The following is a 25,450-nucleotide window of genomic DNA, read 5'->3' on the forward strand; positions in this document are numbered from 1 at the left end:
AGTCAAACTATCGAGATGGACACAAAACAATGATCTCACTCCAAGAAAGACAAAGTATGTTCTGTTTACGAACAAGAGGAAAGTCGAACCATTCACTCTACCAATGCCTGATGATGTCACCTTGTACTATAGAAGGCAGGTACCTCGGCTTTATTCTAGATCACCAATTAATGTGGAAACGGAATGTCGAAGAACGTGCCAAGAAAATTATAATAACGATTTATTCATGCAAGATTTCCATTGGAAAGAGCTGGGCTGAGACAACAAGTCATTCACGACCATATCGACACCTCCAAATAATAGTATGCTAAGTCTAAAAATTGAGTTTTGCAGGAGAAGCTCTCAAAGTGTGGAAATTTTTTTGAACATCAGTACTATGCTAAGTCAATATTTGTTTATAACTTCTGTTCGGATTGACCGATCATTACCAAAATTTGACAGAATTTATGTTAAAGGACGTTCGACACCTCTAAATAATAGTTTGCTAATTCCGCACAGTGAGTTTTGCAGGACAAGCTCTAAAAGTTTGGAAATTTCTTTGACCTGCTAAGTAAATATTTGTTTATAACTTCTGTTCGGATTGTCCGATTATTACCAAAATTTGACAGAATTTAAGTTAAAGGACGTTAAATATAAAAATGTAAAGAACTTGAAAACATGCTAAGTCGACTTAGCATACTATTGTTTGGAGGCGTCGATATGTACACTAGTGTTATTAATTTTCGACAATTTTTCTAAAAAATGATTTCCTGTAGCACAGATGAATGAACTTTTCCAATTAATCTCTAAGATAACGTTTATTCGATTAAAAAAATACTTTTTTTTTTTAAAATATATTAAATGAAACAAAAAAGAAAATTTTCCACGAATGAATAAACTTAAGCCTACTAATAACTAAGTATTATTTTAGTAGTATTTGTGATAAGCATTGAATGATAGGGTTACCAGCCAAGTCGGACTATAGGAAAAATTTGGAATTAAATAGCTACATATTTTGTTGAATTTCGGAAGGTGTGAGGTACTTCCCCTATAGCCAATTTCTTTTAAAATGCTATATATGTAAATAAAAATCAAATATCAATGCCATAACCCAACATAGGTTTTTATGCACAGAAAATTTTACCACACCCATTTTACGCCCAATTTTTTAATTTTCAATTTTAATATTTTCTACAACAACTACTGAACTGATTTTGCTGAAATTATCAGGGAATGCACAGGAATGTCCCCCTGTGAAAATAGGCTACATATTTTGTTGAATTTCGGAAGGGGCGGAGTACTTCCCATACAACATATTTCTGTAAAAATGCTATATTTACAATAATAACGAATGTATCAGTTTTGGAAATGAATTTGCGAGACAATTGTGGTTGTGTCTCCGACCTTACAGATTTTCCTGAAATTGTCAGAGAATGTACAGGGATGGCACCGGTGAAAATAAGGTGCAATTTTCTTGAATTTCGAAGGTGGGGGTTACATTCCTTTACCATATTTAATAAAAGACATATCTTTATGAATAAAAATCAAATGCCGTCATAACCGAACTTAGTTTTTTATGGGCAGAAAATTTTACCGCGCCTACGTTTTCAACTTTCAATTAAAATTTTTTTTTGCAAAAATTACTGGACCGATTTTTCATAGATGAAAAAATCCAAAAATAAGAAAAAATTGCTAGAGGAAGTTTTACAAAAACGCAAACAAAGATTTACAGTGCTACAACATTTTTTCTTTAGTCCCATTTCGATAGGACTTGCCACTTCCAAGCAAAATTCTGAAAATCTAAAATAAACCAAAAAAAATGTGAACTTTGACCTCGATTTATTTTAAAATCCTTCCAGCGATCTTTTCTTATTTTCGGATTTTCCGTCCATGAACAGTGCTGTTTCAGAATCCACAAAAACGTTCCAGGTGTTCGCGATTTTCACTTAAAGTTAGTTAAGGGGAATCGTGCATGACATTGTTTTATAAGGAGGCGATACAGTCTGCACATTGTCCCAATTTGAACTTCTATATATCAAAAAGGGTAAAACCTACGAATATACCATTAAGGTCGATCTTGCAGAGAATTTTTACTGCTACAACATTTCCTTTAGTCCCACTTTGATAGGTAAAACCGTAAAAACATAAAGAAACACTAAAAAATTGAACTTTGATCGCGATTTTTTTTTTGAAAATTCCTCCGGCGATTGTTTTTTTGATTTTTCTCAACTACAAACATTGGAGTTTCAGAATCCGTAAAAACTTCCCAGGTGTAAAAGCATATTTTATTTAAATTTAGTTAAGGCGCACCGTGATAATGGTTGAATGTGTGGAACTTCGATGGATTCATAATTTTCCAATGTTCCTCTTAGGTCGTAACAACTCAACTCCAAATTGAACTAATTCAAAATGCAAGAAATGTCGTACTTGGGATGGGGTATAAAATATTCCAGAAAAGAATTATTAATATAGGTCCACTTTTCATATAGTCACCATAGAACCCGACAATTTTTGGTATTTTAAAATTTCAGGATGAAATTTGGTATTAAGTCTTCGCTAAGGGTACAAAACAAAACTCGCACAAAATCAGACAGTTTTTCTATAGGACACAACTAGAGATGGGCGCGTGCCTAAAAAATTAGGCACGAACACGGACCAAAATTTTTATGCACATTCACGCACAAACACGGCGTTTTTCGAGAAGGCACGAACACGCACACTCACGCACGAAATTACAAAACCAATAAGGAAAGGATCAAAGTCGGGCGGGGCCGACTATATAATACCCTACACCACTGTGAATATGTAAAATATTCCCATACATATTCATTCATACGTACGTGTTTCATTCGCACACATTCTTCTTTCGACATACAGAAACAGGCTGTTAATCTGACTGTGGACTTGGTATATGCTCTCAAGTATATATGTTGAATTCCAACGTGTTCTTATATTTTGTTTTAACATTTTCGATAATTTGTTCTTCAGCTCCGAGTGTTTAAAATATTTCACAACGTTTTTTGGGCAGCCAATCAGTTTTCTCAATTCGGGAAGAGGATGTTTTTCAATAACATCATCCATAACAAATAATACAGACAGATAAACATCTCATTTGCAAAGAGAGTATATTGCGTTAACTCTCATAGTAGTTTTTGTATTTGCTTCTCTCATGAACAAAACAAATGGCAAACAAACATCATCTTTTTTCACTCATACTCTGGCCTCTCCATAACAAAACGGCAATAAGTACCAGACTGCAAAAACGAAGCAAATAATTTTAGAATATTTTGGTCGGTTTCTTGTTCGATGTTCGTGTTTAGTAAGGTATCTTGCACGACTTCTAAAGGGAGACCAAAAATTTAGCACGATCGTGTCACATAGTGCAGATCGTGTTTAAACCGTGTCGAACAAAAAAACACGATCACGCACGGCCAAAATGCATTCCGGCACGACACGCACAAACACGGCGTTTTTCGAGAAGGCACGAACACGCACTACTCACGGCACGACACGCGCTCACCTCTAGACACAACCCGTTTTAGGATTTCAGTCACATTTTAACCCCGAAATTAGAAATCCTATTCGCCAAAAAGCTATCCGCATATATCTAGATTTTGACCTAGCCCACCTGAACCGGCATTGCCCAATGTATTTCAATTCGAAAAAATTTAAATATTAGTCCATGTTTTGAGAAGAAGAACAATGACGCCCCACGTTGCTACATGTTCCTTCTGAAGTGGATGTAATTAGTATTTTGGAATCTCAATGGACCAAGCAGGAAAGGATATTTTGTTCCTCCAAAGAAGAAGCCGTAGAGGAAGAACTTAAGTCATAAACGAAAAGAAACTAAATGTTCCTATTTGCTGCAATACAGTTCGTGTTGAAGATTATAAAAAGTTCCGACCGGTTATAAAAAGTTAACGCCGTTATTACTTGTTCCACTTGACACTTTTTAACATTCTTTTGTCTAGTTCACAATGTTTGCCTTATATTCACATTTGTTATCTATATAAAATCGAATTCTGTATAATTACTTCTCTGCAAAACATTAGTTTTCAATTTTGAACGTCTAGTTGATTTTGCTAAAAATGTGCATTTCTAAATTCCATGTCTTGACATTTCTTAAAAATGTATTCTAGAAAGTGGAAATGAAACTTGTTTGTTGTTGTATATGCACTTGAGTGCATGTGGTTTCCATCGGTAACACTCTATGTGTGTGTTTTAAAAATAAATGTCATGCCATTGTCCAGACACGGTACCCATACAACCTTCACATCAAATGACAAAACCTGAGAATACATTTATTTAAATAGACATATTAGAGTGTAATAACATTTAACATTTTTATAAATAAAGAAATTTTGTAATATTTTGTAAAGCAAAATTTCTACATTCACGTAGACAAAAATTGGACAAAATTGTTTTGCTTTATTATATATCTATTATGTGTTCTTCAAATACTTTGGGTTTTATAAAAACCTTACGAAGCCATCACAACAATGGTCGATGCAACGATGTCATATATAATAATAATAATCAGGGACGTACGCAGGGGGGGGGGGGGGCACGGGGGGCCCGGGCCCCCCCCGAAATGCTTTGGTCGAACAAAATTTTTTAAGCTACTGTAACTAGTTATTATATTTTTTCTCATAAAAATGTTTGTATATTTGAAGATTTCAAATTAAAACTTATATTTTCTAAAGTTTCTGAACAGAAAATGTACATCATTAACAAGTTTTGTAAGAAAATATTTTAAAAATTTTTGTTTGTAAGCTGTTTTTGAGAGAAGCTTCCAATAAAATCTGAATTACTTCTTCATGTCATATCATACCACTATCAAAAGCTAATTCCTTAATGAATATACCCCATGTCTATTATTTATTCGGACTGTATAGAGCTCTCGAGGCTTAAAACTCATCCGGTTATAACAAAAATAACGAGTTCAGTATTATGGGAATGGAAATATATAAAAGAATCTATTGAATAAAATGTATGAAGGGTCGGTCTTTCGTGGGCTACATATTGAAAGCCAATTAGAAATTTGTTTTACTGCCATCGCCAAAATTTTGTTATTCTGTTTTAGACAAATTTGCTGCTAAACACTATGAGAAAATAATGAAGACAAATGAATTTTTGTGCGTCACTTGATTTTTACTTATCATTACCGAAGGATATACACTAGGATTGTATAGATTTCATCAAAATAATGATTTAAGACTTCACATATGTTTGGACGATATTCGTTTCAGCCAAGATGGAAGTACTTACCACCGTCCGTCCGTCTGTATCTCTGTTTGTCTGGCAGGTTGGAACTCATGATAACTCTCGGTCCAAGTTATGGATCTCGTAACGTTTTGTCCAAATTAAATTTAAGTCATATCGGTAGCTCCGCCATAAAAGTTCAAAAATGTTCACTAAAATGGTTGAAGAGACTAACCGATTCGGTCTAAATCGAACCTAATATGGTTCGCAAGATTACTTCCAAAAGTACATCAAGGTCCAAAAGAATATGTTTGGACAACATCTTCAGGTGTCTTATACAAGTCTAACATAACTGCAGTTTAAGACTGTTCGATGAATCTTTGGACATTTTGTAGTCTTGTTTACAGCGATATCCTACTTTTCGTGGACAAGTTTATGCTTCCTGACAATGCTCTAAATACTACGGTGGCCAACTAAAAAGCTTATGGGCGCGGTAACTATCGAGAGGAGTGTCTCTCAAATAATTATTAGTGAATAATTATGTGGGGTTCAATAAGGATCGATTGTTATTTGTCAAAACTATATAGAACTAAGTCCATCAAAGTGTTTGTCATCGAGTCCAAAAACTTCTAACCGGACAAATAAGAAAACAAATTATAAAGCTTCTTTTGTAACATAATATTAAAAGTAAAAATAATCCTGGTATCAGAACCTATCTCTTTAGGTAAATAACACTGTGCAACATTTTTAAGGTAACCTTGTGCAAATAATTTGAAGTGAGGATTTTTTGAAAGTACAGACCCAAAGTACAAAAGCTCTAGTTCCGTTTTGTTGAGTCAGATACAGCTTGAATTTTATGGCCTCATCTAAACATTGTTAAATATCGACTTTATATCTCTGAAACCAATGCAAATCTTCTTCTGACCTTTGCAGCAAATTTGTAGATAAGAGCCAAAATAAAATATTTGGAGAAATGAAAAAAAAAATAAATTTTATAATATATCTAAAAATTCCATAATTTGTATACATTTCGCACCATATCCCCAAAACTGTTAAATTTTTCTTAATGTTTTCATTTGGAAACATATCAACGACAACGACAGCCGATATTCTTAAAAATTAGGCTAATATCATCGAAATAGTGAAAATCTTGCTATAGCAAAGACAACGGCAATTCTTTGTTGTTGTAAAATTCTGCTATAAGCCATAACGTAGACCTGTATGATTAAAAACTTCAATATACTTCAATAAATTTTACATGGCGACATTACCGAACGTGGCACGATATTGTCTATTTTCAATTCCAAATATCCTACTCTGTAAATATTTAAAATTGTATCCTTAGTCCCAATATACATTAAACGATTTTTCTCGCGGCAATTTTTCTCGTTCTCTTTTAAACTTGCCTCTTGCGTTTATACAGGCAATTCTGTTTCTGCAAGTTTTGTTTTCAAAACAATGAAAATAATGTCAAAAACGAAAAATATAAAAGGAATTGCCTGACAATTGCCGGTACGAGCAATTTTTTTCCACTTCCATATCCCTTACGTGTCTCTCCTACAAACTGAGACTTGCCGCAAGTAAACTCGCCTAATGTAAATTGGGACTAAATATTATGAATTCTTTCTATTGAATTTATATACTTTGTACCATTATTTCATATAAAATATAGAATTGAATATAGAATAGAATCACGGTGTGCCTTAACCTAATTTAAATGGAAGGTGCTTACACTTGGGAAGTTTTTGCAGATTCTGATACTACAATGCTCATAGATGAGAAATATTAAAAAAAAAATCGCCGGAGGGATTTTCAAATAAATCGCGATTTATGTTCACATTTTTAGGGGTTCTTTACGTTTTCACGATTTTGCTTGGAAACCGCGAGTGGGGAACCGTAAATGGGACTAAAAAAAATTTTGTAGCAGTGAAAATTCTCCACATGATTTACCTTTATGATATTTTCGTAGGTTTTACCGTTTTTGAGATATAGAATTTCAAATTGAGACAATGAACTGACTGTATCGCCTCCTTATAAAATAATATCATGCTCAGTGCGCCTTAACTAACTTTTGCTGAAAACCGCTTACACATGGGAAAATTTCGCAGATTCTGAAACAGCAAAGTTCATAGATAAGAAAAATAAAAAAAACAGCAAAAAATCGCCGGAGGGATTTTTAAATAAATCGCGATAAAAATACACAATTTTAGGGTCTTTTTTAGGTTTTCACGATTTTGCTTGGAAACTGCAAGTCGTATCGAAATTAGTTGAAAGAAAATGTTGTAGCTGTGAAAATTCTCTACAAGACTAACCTTTAGGTTTTTTTTAGGTTTTACCATTTTTGAGATATAGAGGTTCAGTTCAAATTTTTATGTTTTTATCTTAAGTCTTCAAGATGTTGCTTGGAAACCGCAAGTCATATCAAAATTGGAGTAAAGAAAATGGTGAATCTATGAAAATTCTCTACAATATTGGATGATTTTTTTCCTAGGTTGTACCATTTTCAAGATATATAAGTTTAATTTGGGAAATTACAGTAATGACATTGTTTTATAAGGAGGCGATACAGTCAGTGCATTGTATCAATTTGAACTTCTATATCTCAAAAACGGTAAAACATACGAAAATAGCACAAAGGTCAGTCTTGTGGAGAATTTTCACAGCTACAACATTTTTTAAGCCTATTTACGTAGGACTCGCGGTTTCCAAGCAAACCCGTGAAAACCTAAAGAACCCCTAAAAATGTGAACTTAAATCGCGATTTATGTAAAAATCCCTCCGGCGATTTTTTTGTTTCTTGATATTTCTCATCTATGAGCATTGTAGTTTCAGAATCTGCAAAAACTTCCCAGGTATAAGCACCTTCCATTTAAAATTAGTTAAGGCGCACCGTGAATATGTGCCAAAATTTCCAGTCCATCGGACACAAATTTACTGAGATATGAGCTTTCGAAGGGAAACATTTATTGTGTTTTGTATGTAGCATAGAAACTAAAAACGTCTTTTCCTCGACTATTGTACACATAAATCATGTGCTTAACCGATAGAGTCTTAAAAAAACTGCTGACGGAGTCAGAAAAATATCAATTTTGTACAGTGTTCTGTTTTTGTTAAAATAGAAATTTTGATTTTAACTGTTCAAAATTTTTAAAAATTGATTTTTTAATTGCTTTTCGATAATGGACAAGATTATTAGGTTCGTAATGACCTACAAAAATATATGCTGATCGGTTTATTCTTTTCCAAACTACAGTGGGTACCGCAAACTGCTTTAGTAAAAGCATTTGAATGTAAGATTTTTCAAAAAAAAAAAAAACAAAAAAAAAAAAAAAATAGAAGGTAACTTAAGGTTTAATAGATTTTTTATAAAAAATGCATGAAAATGGTTTTTCTCATGCTTATAAGTGGCCATAACCCCTTAAAATAGCTTTACGTAACGCTACACAACATTTGAATTTTTCATGATTTTTGGTCAAGTTGTGCCCCCCCCGAAATGAAATCCTGCGTACGTCCCTGATAATAATATTATTATGTTAGTGAATTTAGTATAATAGCCTAAGTTAGGCACAACTTTAAAAATTTTCAGAATCTACACTGGCTTGTGCTTGGCTTCATAAAAACCTGTACAACCTAATGTTATAGAGTATACGTGCATCTACATAAATTTAAAGGTTATCAAATGCTGAAGAATAAAGACTGTAGTATGTGGTTGTAGTAGTAGTAGTGGTAGTACCTACAACAAGTCCTTGTGAGTTGTGTAAATTTTTGTTGTTGTTGGCAACATTTTTAATTTATATAACAAATTTTGATAATTGTTGTGGCCAAATTGTGTTTGTTTATATGTGGTCGGTTTGTTGGTGATAATGCATTTGTTGAATGTTTACTGTTTCGTGGTGTTGTTTTTGTTGCCATGTTGTTGGTTGGTTAAATTCAAATCACACACACACAAACACTTACATGCAGATATATATAGCTGTACTGAATAAATTTATTTAAATCGTATTCGTTCACAGTTCCGTTTATATTTACACTCTAGAAATTTCATTTAACAATGTATATGTTTGGAAAAATCTTCAGCCAGTCAGTCTTAGGTGGTTATATTGTTATATGTGTTTAATGGCAATATCAATACAACTCCTTAAGGTGTATACACCAAAATTATTATACTCTATACACGAATGTGGAGAGGGTATTATAAGTTAGTTTTGCAGAATGTTCATGTAACACTGCTTAGACCCACCTTTATATATACCAAAATGAGCGACTCAAGGTGCTGAGTCGATCTGGCATATCTGTCTGTCCTCCTGTCGTTCCATTATAAATTGTAACAAGTAAGAAAGCCGTTAAATTCGGCCGGGCCGAACTTGTTATACCCTCCACCACAAGTTGCATTGAAGTAAAATGGAATAATTAGTTTCCTTTCGTGTATGAAGAAGACTTAATACTAAATTTCAGCAATTTCGGTAAAACAATGTGAGGCGCCGTTCTATGGGGGCTATTTCAAAATGTCGATCTATACCGACAAATTTCTGACGGAAAATTTTTAGACTCAAAGAAAACGAAATACCAAATTTCCTATATTTCGGTAAGAGGATGTGGCTAAAACTTAAAAAATACCTAAAATCAAGAAGTACGCTTCTATGGAGATATAGGAAGACGTGGACCTATACTGATAATACTCTTCTGGAATATTTTATAACTCTTGGAAGACTAAATAACGAATTTCAGCCATTTCGGTGGGATATTGAAGTATTACGAAAACCGGGAGGCACCGTTCTATGGGGGCTATATCGAAACGTGGACCTATACCGACGAATTTTAGTCGGAAATGGGGCAATATGAAAGGGTGGACCTGTACAGACAAATTTCTGGCGAACAGTTTTATCTCACATTGAAGACTAAATACCAAATTTCAGCCATTTTGGTGGAATATTGAAGCCACAACCTTCGAAATACGGAAAATCGGGAGGTACCTTTCCATGGGGGCTATATGGAGGCGTGGACCTATACCGACAAATTTAAAGGGGACGTTTGAGTACCCCCAACGAAGTCTAAATACCACATTTCAGTCACTTCGGTGGAATATTGAGGACACAACGTTCAAAATACCGAAAATCGGGAGGTACCGTTCTATGGGGCGTATATGAAGGCATGGACCGATACCGAAAAAGTTCTGGGGGAAAGTTTTATACCACCAAAGTAGACTAAGTACAAAATTTCAGCCATTTCGGTGAGATAATGAAGCTAAAACCTTCAAAATCGGGAGGTACCGTTCTATGATGGCTATATGAAGGCGTAGACCGATACCGACAAAATTCTGGGGGAAGGTTTTATACTCCTAAGGAAGACTACGTACAAAATTTCAACCATTTTGGTAGGATAATGAAGCTAAAACCTTAAAAATACCGAAAATCCGGATGTACCGTTCTATGGAGGCTATATCAAAACGTGGAGCGATATATCCCATTTTCAATACCAACGATCCTGCAAGTAATAAAAACTTCTGTACCAAATATTGTCTCTCTATCTTTAAAATTACGAGCTGTATCTTGATTTCAACAGACAGACAGACTGACGGACAGAAGGACATTGTTAAATCGACATAGAATTATCAATTATCTTATCAATAATATATATACTTTATAGGGTCTCCGACGAATATTTCGATGTGTTACAAACGGAATGACAAATTTAATTATACCCTCCATATGGTGGAGGGTATAAAAAAAATCTACGCCGCACAGTTGTTACGAATCGTTTTTTCAGATAACATAACCAGCTTTCCGGTACTTTAAAAACACTCGATTTCGGTGTAGTAGTTGCAGAGGGGTTCAAGGTCAAAGTTAAAAAATTGAGTTTTTTTCATTTTTTTCGGATATGGAACAAATCGACAAAAATTCTTTTTTTAAAAAAATCTCTATAACTTTTATATTCCAATACATATTCCTCTAAATTTTTGCAAATATGTTCCATATACTATTATTAATATTTCAAGACAAAAATATAAATATTTGCTTTAGTCAGCTCCACACAGTTGTGACGCAAAACATTAAAATGCGATTATCTCAAAACGGGCAAATGGCGTATGGAACACATAAGCATGACACCGACGATATGTTCTACAAAAAGGTCAAACACGAATAAACAAACCATAATAAAAAATAATTAAAAAAATAAGTTTCAGTGTTTTATTTATAAATGCACTTAAAACTAGAAAATAATTTGTCGCTTAGCCTCCACAAGTATATTCTTTCTCTTGACGGAATCTCTCAAATAAAACGCTTGCCGTTTAATTTTGCCACCATTTATAATTTAAATACAAGCGTTTTATTTGAGAGATTCCATCATGAGAAAGAATATACTTATTGAGGCTAAGCGAAAAATTATTTCCTAGTTTTAAGTGCATTTATAAATAAAACACTTATTTTTTTAAATTATTTTTTTATTTTTAACTTTTTTATAAAATTTTTTTTGACCACTGTGAATAAAATTATAGTCAATTTAGGCCAAACATTTGATAAAAACTTTAAAATGCCTGAAATCGTGTAGTACCGTTACATTAAGGCTATACCAGAACCTGGACTTATGCCAATAATTTTTAGCGGAAAAGTTTCTGTACCACTGGAGACTCCAAATGGCAAGTTGCAGCCAATTCTGCCAAAAATGAAGATAAAATCCTTGTACCGCTATATGGGGCCTATACCAAAATCTGGACCTATGGACCAATTTTTGGTGGGGAAGTTTCTGTACCAATGGGGGGTCCCACTGCCAAGTTACAGCCAATTCGGGCCAAAAATGAAGATAAAATCCTCATAATATGTACTTGAAATCGGGTGGTACCACTCTATGGGGGCTGTACCAAAACCTGGACCTATGTTCACAATTTTCGGTGGGGAAATGTCTGTATCATTGGGAATCCCAAATACCAGCTACTTCGGGCTAAAATGAAAATAAAATCCTCAAAATACCTGAAATCGGGTGGTACCGCTATATGGGGGCCATATGAAAAAATGAAGCCATGTTGGATTTGGCTTCAAATTCGTGTATTGTCTTCCAAATCTGAAAAGTGGGCAAAGTTTTAGTTCGATTGGTCAACTGCAACTTTGTCAAAAATGAGTTACCAGATTTGAAATGCAAGTCAAATAAAACACCGTGGTGCACCGTTAAAACACTGTAAAAATGGACCAATATTGGTTTTAATTTCATATTGATGTATTGTCATCTAAATCTGAAAAGTGTGCAAAGTTTCAGTTCGATTGATCAACTGCAACTACGTAAAAAATGAGTTACCAGATTTAAAAAGCAAAATACCGGAAATCGGGTGGTACCGTTATATGGGGTTACCAGATTTGAAAAGCAATTTAGATAAAACACTGTAAAACAGTGTAAAAATGGACCAATATTGGTTTTGATTTCATATTCATGTATTGTCATTCACATATGAAAAGTGTGCAAATTTTTAGTTCGATTGGTAAACTGCAACTGTGTTAAAAATGAGTTACCAGATTTGAACTAAACACACACCAAAGCAAGTTAAATAAAACACTGTAATTAAAATCATTTTTGCGGCCAGGAGTTCATGCAATGTTAGTTGGTGGAAGAAATGCTCAAGGGTGCATCTATCTCACGGTATATAGCATTTCGATCTAGCATTATCCGTTCTCGTACGACTTTATTTCTTTCTTACACAACGTCCGATTTTGGACGACCTTCATGACATTCGTTTTTTGGCGAATGTCGGCCACGATTGAATTCATTAAACCAGTTTTTCTAGGTGTATAGGATGATCCTTTATCGACATACAAAGATTTAATTTGATCGATGCACTCTTGCCGTGATTATCCACGTCAAAATTTGTGAAAAATTATCGGACGAAAATGTTCACAAGTAAATTCCATTTGTTTGCAAAGTGATTTTTTCAAGCTACAGTATACAACCAAACACATGGTCATATGTCAAACTGTCCTGAGTGCACTTAAGCTAAAAAATGTCAAACTTTCCAAAAAAAACAAATGACGCCTGGCGACACTGCGTTTTGCCTAGGCCAGAAGGTTTTTTAGTGCCCTTCGTATACTTAAAAAATGTTCATTCGTGTAAAAAAGCTGTAATTTATGTATATGGGAAACGGTACGGAAAAACACACACATTTTTACCCATGTAATTTCAAAAAATTTAAAATGGTGTTAAGCTGACGGAGCTTGTCGGCCACAAAAGTATATATGGGCTGAAAGAGGACACTCTCGAGCATCATTCCTGTTCCAAGCTATTCCCTAAAAGTTCTAATCCACCAAATTTGGAATTTCACTAAAATTTAGTACCCGAGGAAAAATAAAATAGCTCACTTCGTGTAAATGCTACGGTAATTTAGAGAAACTTAAAGACAACAATTCTACCTACCTAACAAAAAACAATTCACACAATATCTGTTACAGTTTCCAAGAAATAGCTTTTTTCCAGAAATTTGCAAAAATTACGTATTTTCCAGAATTGCGAAATTGACAACTTTTTGTAGAGCCTTACAGGTAGTTCGGCAAAAAAATGCACCTAAAACGAAAATCGGGAGATACCGTTATATGACGGCTATACCGAAACGTGGACCGAGTTTTGGTGGAAATGTTGTGTGACCAATGGGAAACGTTACAAACGGAAAAGCAAACTTAATATGCCCACCATAAGATGCTGGAGGGTATAACAACCGAATCAGCTAGTATAAGTAATTTAGGGTTCTTGTGGTCAAAAAACGTATCCACCTAAAATTTTGGGGTACTGAAGGGTATGTTCAGGCATATTCTCCTGCAAAGATATTGGAGGGAACCTAGTACCTGATACTGTTAGTGTACTGAGGATCTGTAAAGAGCATTTCATTAAGATTTTGGTATCGAATATGGGCGACTATTAATATACCCAAATGACGGCACCACCTAGCCAAAGTTAGGTCAAGGAAGCAATTAATCGTCTGAAGAATAATAAGGCAGCAGGAGCTAACAGGCTGCCTGCCGAACTGTTCAAGAACCTCTTCGAGACAAAACGGGGTTTCAGACAAGGTCACAGTTTATCGTGTGATGTACATATGTATATATGCGAAACGTGATAAAAGATCATTGTGTACAATAAAGAAATAACGTTACTGGCGTACGTAGATAACATCGACATCATAGATTGATCAACAGAACCTTTAGAAAAATTTGTAAAGAGTCTGCCAAAGTGGGTGTGGCAGATTTATGGCATCCCCACTCAATACGTATAATAGAAGAATACTACAAATTGGAGTTAATTAATGACTTTATATATCTCGGCACCTCCACAAAAAAAACAACATCAGTTTCGAAATAAAGAGAAGAATAATATTGGCCAATAGATGCTAGTTTGGTCTAAGTAATCAGTTTAAACCACTTGCAAAAAATTTCGATCATAAAGCATAACTCTAAAAGAGAAAATCAATAAAATTAAGATTAACAAGTAAAAGCGTTAAGTTCGGCCAGGCCGAACTTTTCATACCCTCCACCATAAAATATTCTGAACTAAAATGGAATAATTAGTTTTCATTCCTGTCCCCAACTGTAAGTGGGTACGTTAAAATGTCAGATAATGTACATAAAATGCTTCATTCGGGAGGCCCCTTTTTTATGGTGCCTATATCTAACTATGTATGTTGACAATTTTGGGCTAGAAATTGGAAGGTACCGTTATATATAATAAAACATGGCACGGTGCTCTTGAAACAATTTTAAATGGAAGGTGCTTACACCTTGGAAGTTTTTGCGGATTCTGAAACTACAATGTTCATAGATAAGAAAAATCAAAAAACGAAAAAAATCGCCGGAGCGCTTTTTAAATAAATCGCGATTTAAGTTGACATTTTTAAGGGTTGTTTAGGTGTTCACGATTTTTTTAGAAACCGCAAGTCCTATCAAAATGGGACTAAAGAAAATGTTGTAGCTATGAAAATTCTCTACAAGATCGACCTTTATGGTATTTTCGTAGTTTTTACCATTTTTGAATTATAGAAGTTCAAATTGGGGCAATGCACTGACCGTATCGCCCCCTTACAAAACAATGTCATGAAGGGTGCGCCTTAACTAACTTTTGATGAAAACCGCTTACACAGGGAAAGTTTTTGTGAATTCTGAAACAGCAGTTTTCATAGATGAGAAAAATCCAAAAACAAGAAAAAATCGCTGTAGGGATTTTTAACTAAATCGCGGTAAAAATTCACATTTTTTGGTGTTTTTTTTTTTTTTGGTTTTCACGATTTTGCTTGGAAACCGCAAGTCCAATCGAAATGGAGCTAAGAAACTGTTGTAGCTGTGAAAATTCTCTATAGGATTGACGTTTATCATTTTTCCCAGCCTGTATCATTTTTGAGATAATGAAGCTCAGTTTACATTTTTAGGTTTTTTTGTTAGGGTTTCGCGATTTTGCTTGAATACGGTAAGTCTTATCGATATGGGACCTGGGAAAATTTTAAAGATGTGAAAATTCTCTACAAGACTGGCTTCAGTAACTTATCCTAAGTTGTAACATTTTTTTAGATATATAAGTTTAAGTTGGGAATTTGCAGTCATGACATTGTTTTATAAGGGGCGATACAGAATTGAATTGAATATGAATTGTCCCAATTTGACCATTGAAAACCGCCGAGAATACCATAAAGGTCAATCTTGTAGAGAATTTTCATAGCTACAACATTTTCTTTAGTCTCTTTTTGATAGGTATTGCGGTTTCTAAGCAAAATCGTGAAAACCTAAATAACCCCTAAAAATGTCAACTTAAATCGCGATTTATTTAAAAAGCGCTCCGGCGATTTTTTTTTGTTTTTTGATTTTTCTCGTCTATAAACATTGTAGTTTCAGAATCCGCAAAAACTTTCGAGGTGTATGCACCTTCCATTTAAAATTGTTTCAAGAGCACCGTGATGGACCTATGTTGACAGTTTTTGATGGGAGTCTTTAATGTCAAATAACTCCTCATTTGATTAAAAATTTTAGCTAAAATCCTCAAAATACCGAAAATCGGTACATAAGGTGGGAACTTCAAATGTCATTAGCAGCTAGTTCGGAGGTACCCCTATATGTGTACGTTCGGTTAAACATTTTAAGTAAAATCCTCAAAGTATCGAAAATCGGGAGGTATCGTTATACGGGAGCTATATCCAAACATGGACCTATGTTGACAATTTTTGATGGAGAGGTGCTGTGACCACTAAGAACTTCAAATATCAAATTACTGCTAGTTCGGTTTAATATTGTAGCTAAAATCATCTAATTCCTGAAAATCGGGAGGTGGACCAAAACGTGGACCTACTTAGCCCATCAAACAAAAGACGCATTTCCCCAAAATTTCAGCGTCCTATCTCCATTCTTGTGGATGCTAGAGTGATTACCACAGACGGACGGACGGACATGGACAGATCGACTCAGAATTTTACCCTGATCCCAAATGAGTATTTCAATGCGTTACAAACGGAAAAACAATCTTAATATACCCTCCATACTATGGTGGAGGGTATAAAAATTATCTTCGCCCTAACAGGCAAAATTTCAAAAAATTAAGAACAGGCTGTCTAAGGTTAATTCCGATACAAAACTAACATTTTTGACTTCTGTCGTTTTAAGAAACCTCCATAAATGGGCCAGGTATGGGTCCGTTATTCACAGCAGGGCCTCGTTTTATGGACTTCAGCAGACTAAATCACTCAAAAACGTGAAAAAAAGCATTTAATTTATTTTGTATGGGCTTCGTATTCAACTATAAGCTATTTTTAAATGGTTTTATTTAGCTCACCCTGTTTGTTTTATTATTTATTCTTGGGTCAAATTTAGTAATTCAAATTTGACCCTCTTCCTGTCAACCGATTAATCTGAAATTTTGTATACACTTTGGATTTTGGTGACAATACAATTATATTTATTCATTATCATTATAAATTCAAGATGGCCGCCGCTACAAAATGGCGGATAACGTAGGTTTTATCAATCCCATCGATATGGGTATCAAATGAAAGGGCTCAACAAGCAGAATACAATATACTATAAAAAATTGAAATCCAAGATGGCGGCCGCTACAAAATGGCGGATAACGTAGGTTTTATCAATCCCATCAATATGGGTATCAAATGAAAGTGCTCAACCAGTAGAATACAATGTACTATATACAATTAAAATCCAAGATGGCGGCCGCTACAAAATGGCGGATAACGTAGGTTTTATCAATCCCATCAATATGGGTATCAAATGAAAGGGCTCAACAAGCAGAATACAATATACTATAAAAATTGAAATCCAAGATGGCGGCCGCTACAAAATGGCGGATAACATAGGTTTTATCAATCCCATCAACATGGGTATCAAATGAAAGGTCTCTACAAGTAGAATAAAATTGAAATCTAAGATGGCCGCAGCTACCAAATGGCTGATAACTATTTTTTATCAATCCCACCAATTTGGGTATCAAATAAAAGGGCTTGACAAGAAGAATGCAGTGCACTATACAACCTCAATATTTAAGATGGGCGCAGCCACTAAATGGCGTATAATTAAGATTTAAATTTAGAAATTGAATCTGTAATTTAGGTATCTGATTAATCCAGCCTGAATCCACCACCCAAGTCAAGATTTATTATCGTGTTGGGGACTGTATGGCATTAGGGTGGATAAAAATGATATGTCGTTAGCGTTTTCCCCTCAAGACTCAGGCGCATCTTGTTGTACATAGCCTTGCCCCTTTATTGGACCTCTGGGGGTGTCGACCGTTTAAATGTCCATTACTCGTGGGAACAAAATGGTAAAAAAATATATAAAAAATACAAACACAAATAAAACAGAAACTGCAACACAACGTAAACTTCAAGGCTTCAAAAAGCGAAAGAAAGGTATAAAGCAAAACGAGCTAAAGAAAGTGAAGGTGATAGAAATAGTCGATTACAGAAACGAAGGGAACAATTAGCGTCAAAAACACCTGAGCAATATGAGGCCAGGTTAAAAAAGCAACGTCAGCGATATACACAAATGACGGCGTCAGAAACGCCTGAAGAATATGAAGCCAGGTTAACAAAGCAACGTGAGCGATACACACAGATGATAGCGTCAGAAACGCCTGAAGAATATGAAGCTAGGTTAACAAAACAACGGGAGCGATACACACAGATGTGTGTTACCTTTAATACTATCATGGGCTTCTACAATACATAAAATGCAGGCCAGCACTGTGGATCACGCAGTCGTATACTTAGGTGCGAAACTGTTTGAAGCAGGTCAAGCCTACGTGGCTCTTAGTAGAGTAAGATCTTTGCAGGGACTACGTATAGAGGAGTTGGACTGCAATAAACTAACGGCCAAGAAACCTTACAATAATGAAGCACTAAATGAATTAAACAGAATGCGAAATAAAAACTAAAAACTAGAAAATAAAAATAGGTAAAAAACTTTTTAAGTTAAACGGTTTTATGTTAAACATACATTGCAATGTTTAAGATAAATGTACTAAAAACCAAAAAATAATAAAATAGATACAGTCGTGGGAATTATAAACATATGCATAGACTAGACTAAAATAAAACCGTGGGACACGTCAATTGTCTACAATCGTTGATTAAAATGTTTGTTTTGTAATGCTACACTATAATTAGGCAGTTGTTCAACCGACAACGATGGACGTGTGATAAGTAGGGCTAGAATGTGGAAACAAGCTAGCAAGCTCGATTATAAGCGAGTTTTAGGGTTTCATAGTGGTGAGCGAGTAGTACTTTGTCGATTAAAGACAAACTACGAGCAGTGAAACGATTCCAGCCAGCAGTGTGAATGTCCAACGATAAACTAGTTGAAACATCTCTTTTATTTACATGGAGTGTATAACTATTGGAATTTCCATGAGCAAGAAAATAGTAAGTAATTTCCTCACCGTCTGCGGGCCAACCGCCTAACGACGAATTAAACGATTCTTCTATCGCACATTAAGTCGATAATTTGTAGGCAATTGACGTGCCCCACGGTTTTATTTTAGTCTAGTCTATGCATATGTTTATAATTCCCACGACTGTATCTAATTTATTATTTTTTGGTTTTTAGTACATTTATCTTAAACATTGCAATGTATGTTTAACATAAAACCGTTTAACTTAAAAAGTTTTTTAGCTATTTTTATTAAAGATAATTCTAGATCAGTGTTCACCAACAACTACAAATGCAACCGCTCCTATTCCTCTCTACATAAACATCGTGTGCGTTAATTCATTGCTAAAACAAAGAAGCCGATCGGTGGTGAGAGTATCGTTGAAACTCACCACAATTTAGATTGTGTGTGTTCACACAGACACGGCTCGCGAGCCCAGTGGTGATTAACACTGTTCTAGATTATATTCTACTGTTAAACGATTCCCTAGGTCTTATCATAACTTATCAAGTTCCAAATTAAAATTATTCCGATCCTATTCATTATGTAATTTTTCTATTTTTATAAATTGATGTATTCAGTCTTGAAGAAACCCTTAACTAATAAAAATCTGGATGTGACACAAAAATAATGTAAAAAGTCATAATTTTGAGCCTTACTTATATAGCGACGGAGTGAATTGCAATTGTTTTGTCTTGCTAAAATATGGGATATTTTTTAAAGTACGCTATAAGGTACAAAAACTAATTATAGGTGTTTTCTTCGAATTACGAAGGCTCAATACGTGTAATAATGTTGAAAAACTGAAGAAAAATTTGGTTTTTACAAATATTAAAGCGCTAAAAATAAATTGTATGTCTCAGTTGCAAATGTTTTGTCCGATACTGTACCTTGCGTTTCCAATAATGGCGGCGTATATATATGTATATTCTATATCTCTGGTATGTTGCTATGTATATCAAATTATGTGTGTGTGACCGGACGGCTAAAATATGTTGCAATCATATAAAAGAAATTCCTTGGAAAATAGTGCCCAGGTGTAGTGGTGTAGGGTATCACATGCTCGGCCCTGTCCGACAATAAGCCTGTCGTACTTGTTGTGTTTAACTACAGTTTGGGACTTAATTGGATATAATTTGCCATTTAGGATTCCTAGAACTCAACAAAACTTCTCCACGAAAATTGTGGACATACGTACAAGTTTTGGGAATTGCCCCCATGTAACGGTACGATTTTCATACATTTCAGATTTTTAACAGGGAATGGAATGTTCGTACGCCTATAACTGAAGTGTGGACAAACAATAGAGAGCGGTAGAGAGAAAAAACCAACAAGAAAAGCAACAACATCATTGAAACCATGTCGATTACATCCAAAAAATATATACGTATTCGCCAGAGAAAAACGTAGAAACTGCTTTTTAAGCAATGCCAAAACATGTACTGCAATTTGCCGTAGCACAACGATATTCAGGGACAACAGTAAAATCATGTAAATTCACCTTTATGCCTGGGCAGGTTGAAATCTTATTAAACTGTAAGCTATCTTATCTTATTAAACTGTAAGCTAAATTGTGGACATACGTACAAGTTTTGGGAATTGCCCCCATGCAACGGTACGATTTTCATACATTTTCAGATTTCTATTGATACATATTTTTGACCCGATTATGTTTCATCTAAAGGTAGGTCAAGTTCGAAGATGGGCTATATCGGGCAATGTTCTTGTATAGCCCCGATATAACATAACCTATCGATTTTTAGTCTTTGGAGGATTTTTAACTACAATTTTTATCGGAAGTAGATGTAATTTGCATTTTGACGTTCTTAGGGGTCACAACACTTCATCAAAAATTGTCTACATAGGCCCATCTTTAAGTATAGACCTCATACAATAGTACTTCCCATTACATATAGACCCATATAACGGCCTCTCTCGATGTTCGGCATTTTAAGGATTTGCCTACATATTTTGACCGAACTACCTGTTATTTTACATTTGAGTTTCCAAGTGGTCACAAAACATCCCCAACAAAAATTGTCAAGGTTTTGGTATGAGCCTATAAAACGGTAGCACCGATTTCAGGTTTTTAGTTTTTATCTACATTTTCGGGCAAGATTTGATGTACCTTTGCATGTATGATTCCCAGTGGTTAAAAACTTCTCTATCGAAAGTTGTGGCCTTTGGCCAACTCCCCATATAACAGTATCGCCCGTTTTTGACTAACTGAATTAGCAAAAATTAAGTATTGAGTGTGTCAGAGCTCAAAAAAATATATACACATAAAATTTTGAAAATTAATTTTTCCATATAAGTTACGAATATTTCATGGAGGAGTGTATGGTACGGCCCGGCCGAACTTAATGTTTTTTTAGTTGTTTATACTCAAACTCATATTTGATTCCATAAAATCATATCTTAATTGCATTATTGTTCGATTATATATTTTTACTCGTCCTTTATTTGGATAAATTGCTCCCTTAAAAATAATTTGTTTATTTAGCCATTATCTGATTAACTTAATTTTATTGTTGGTGATAATTTTTCCTTAACATCTATTTATTGCACCTATTCCCCTTGAAACAAAGCAATTGATGGTGATAACTTGTGTGTACACACACACTTGGGTAAAAAGCACACATGAGTATGTACGCACCACAGATACACAAAACATCATCATTACCCAATAGAAAATGTCTTTAAGACAACATTGATGAATCATGCACGACATTTCCAATTCGTTCACGACTCTTTGCAGACAGCCCTTTGGGATCGTTGACGACTTTTTCACACAAGTGTCCCAGTATTCATGCACGACAACTTGGGCGACAGGGTAAGCGAAGCTGTCGTCGACGACGACTTCGAAGACAAAAAACCCCTATTTCGTCGACGACTGTTTTACAGACACTGTCCTGCTATTTGTCATTGACGACACAATTAAAGACAATGTCATTTATGTTGTCGTGTGTCAGTTTTTTGTTTTTATTAAATTATAAAATACAATATATCCACAAACTTATAATATAAAGCTCACGTATGTTCTACAAGCCACAATTTTCTTCGAGCTTTGCCACGCCCCGCTTCTAACTGCAGCCGACAGAGGCGGCGATCTCCCTTTATTTACGGATTCTACAAGAAAGAAAATATTTTAAATAAATGTTTGAAGATAGTCAATATAATCTTCTAAAATCTTACCATATTCCACAAGCGTCATGTTGCAGTTTTCAAACTTATCCATGACTTCAACCTACATATGTACATGCATAAAAATTATAACTATAATGATTTATAATGTCATATCAAATAATAAGTAATCTAATCTTCATATATATTCTAACTTACCATTTTATGCACTCTGTATAAATAAAATCAGTTTAAATCTTGACGCGGATTCCGAATTTTATGATTTTTTTAATATTGCATTTATTACAAATCGAAAATTTTATATTTGAATAAATATGTGAACAATTGTTTCAAAGCACACTTTTTGAGTATTTTTGGTCTGTTACCAAGACACAATGCAAGACATAGTCATGCAAATTGTCGTTCATGACAATTTCGGAAATATCGTCAACGAATCGTCGACGAAAATGTCATCGAAGACTGGATTTTCTATTGGGTAGTAATTTATGCATATGTATTTACGTTCTGGAAATGTAACACAAACACACACATAAATGTTCGAAAGTGTAATGTAATTTAATGGAAGTATTGCACATAGAATTTATTGTTTCATTTCGTTTTGGTGATTTGTGTTGTTCTTTTTTATTTCGTAGAGATTTTGCCCAAGGCTTTCAATTTGAAAACATAATGTTTTCAATATAATTGCCTCACATTAAGAAGATTTTAAGTGCGCTTTTTTCATCAGTTCTAACTCTGACCACAGACTTTGGTATTGATCACAATTAATTTTTATTGATAGCAAATGATTTTGCTACAATAAAAATTTATCATATAAATGCTATTTTTACCGAACATTAAAATATAAGAGGAAATAATTATTAATTGGTTCAATAAACATTATTTTACTTAATTATAGATATCACTCTCACGGAACGTGGGTTACATGACTAACCTGAGCCTTAGTACGCTCTATTGCAATCGTGGCCTGCAATAAAGATTTAGACATACATTTTCTATATATTTTCTCTAATATCGAGTAAAGAAATTTGCAAGCATTTCTGTTAAATTTCAATTATATGTGGGTCGACAATCAAGCAATCGCCCTTCTCTCATTTTCATGAACACCTAAAGTATGAATTCCAATCACTGCCTTTCTATTGATAAATCCTTTAAAGAGAATGACACAATCCTGGCATATGACCCTAGATTAATTCCACGCAATGACAGAAAACTCTCACACACACACAACGAACTCACACAACTGATTGGCAATAAATTTTTCTTCACTGGTTAATGCCGGAGAGAAACAACCCCACCAAACCAGAGAAATATAGTGTCATAAATTTTAAGGGAATCTCATAAATTTCGTAATTTTTTTTTTTTCGTCTTCTGACAGTAAACACAGAGCTTATCTTTATTACGCGTCGTCGTTTGGATTTCGCTGATGATGGATTTTTAACAGGGAATGGAATGTTCGTACGCCTATAACTGAAGTGTGGACAAACAATAGAGAGCGGTAGAGAAAAAAAAACCAACAAGAAAAGCAACAACATCATTGAAACCATGCCGATTACATCCAAAAAATATATACGTATTCGCCAGAGAAAAACGTAGAAACTGCTTTTTAAGCAATGCCAAAACATGTACTGCAATTTGCCGTAGCACAACGATATTCAGGGACAACAGTAAAATCATGTAAATTCACCTTTATGCCTGGGCAGGTTGAAATCTTATTAAACTGTAAGCTATCTGATGCCACGAGCTTTGTAATTTGGATTATTTAATTTTTTGTTCTTAATTTTTGGAAATATTTCCATTTATTTATGAAGAAACAAGTAAAAAAGTGTTAAGTTCGGCCTGGCCGAACTTTTCATACCCTCCACCATGAAATATTCATTCCTGTCCCCAACTTTAAGTGTGTACGTTAAAATGTCAGATAATGTACATAAAATGCTTCATTCTGGAGGCCCTTTTTATGGTGCCTATATCTAGCTGTTGACAATTTTTGGTGGGCTAGAAATTGGGAGGTACTGTTATATAGGGGTTATAATAAAACATGGCCTATGTTGACAGTTTTTGATGAGAGCCTTTAATGTCAAATAACTCCTAATTCGGTTAAAAAATTTAGCTAGAATCCTCAAAATATCGAAAATCGGTACATAACGTGGGAACTTCAAATGTCATTAACAGCTAGTTCGGAGGTATCTGGGCTATACGAAAATATGAACTTGAATGAACAATTTTTGTTGCAGAATTTTTGTTGACTTTTAAATTTCAAATTACAGAAAGTTCGTCCAAAAAATAAAGCTAAGGTACGGAAAATCGGGAGGTTTGTTTTGGGGCTATACAAAAACATGGACCTACGTTCGGTTAAATATTTTAAGTAAAATCCTCAAAGTACCGAAAATAGGGAAGTATCGTTATATTGGGGCTATGTTGAAAATTGTTGATGCAGATGTGTGTTGACCACTACAACCTTCAAATGTCAAATTACAGTTAGTTATGTTAAAAATTGTAGCTAAAATTGCCAAATTACTAAAAATTGGGAGGTACCGTTACATGGGAGCTATATCCGAACATGGACCTATGTTGACAATTTTTGATGGAGAGGTGTTGTGACCACTAAGAACTTCAAATGTCAAATTACTGCTTATTCGGTTTAATATTGTAGCTAAAATCATCAAATTACTGAAAATCGGGAGGTACCGTTATATGGGGGCTTTCTTGACAATTTTTGGTGGAGAGGTGTGGTGACCACTAAGAATTTCAAATGTCAAATGTTCAAATTACAGATAATTCGGTGAAAACTTGTTGGTAAAATTCTCAAAATACCTGAAATCGGGCGGTAACGTTATATGGGGGCTATTCCAAAACATGGACCTATGTCCACTAGTTATATAAGTTTATTGACATTTAAGAACCCTAAATGTCAATTGATAGCTAAATCGGTCTGAAAATGTAGATAAAAACGTCAAAATGCCGTAAATCTGGGGTACAGTTATATGGGGGCTATACCAAAACGTGGACCTAGGTCCACAACTTTTGTTATATAAGTTTAGTTGCCCTTAAGAACCCTAAATGTCAATTGATAGCTAAATCGGTCTGAAAATTTAGCTACAAACGTCAAAATACCGCAAATCGGGGGGTACCGTTATATGGGGGCTATACCAAAACGTGGACCTATGTCCACAACTTCTAATATATAAGTCAATGTCAAATTATAGCTAAGTCGGTCTGAAAATTTAGCTAAAAACGT

The 25,450-nt window shown here is 34.5% G+C and overlaps 1 long non-coding RNA gene across 1 annotated transcript; it reads right to left on the reverse strand.

The window, feature by feature from the left end:
• Window positions 1–22,023: 22,023 nt before the first annotated feature.
• Window positions 22,024–22,338, reverse strand: LOC141391056 (uncharacterized). The gene is made up of 2 exons (XR_012409548.1): window positions 22,267–22,338; window positions 22,024–22,200 (listed from the first exon to the last, which is right to left on the reverse strand). It is a non-coding gene; the product is annotated as an uncharacterized lncRNA (long non-coding RNA).
• Between the last annotated feature and the right edge of the window lie 3,112 nt (window positions 22,339–25,450).

This window comes from Musca autumnalis, unplaced genomic scaffold, assembly GCF_047663935.1.
Source record: "Musca autumnalis isolate F117 unplaced genomic scaffold, ASM4766393v1 scaffold_1, whole genome shotgun sequence".
NCBI lineage: Eukaryota > Metazoa > Arthropoda > Insecta > Diptera > Muscidae > Musca > Musca autumnalis.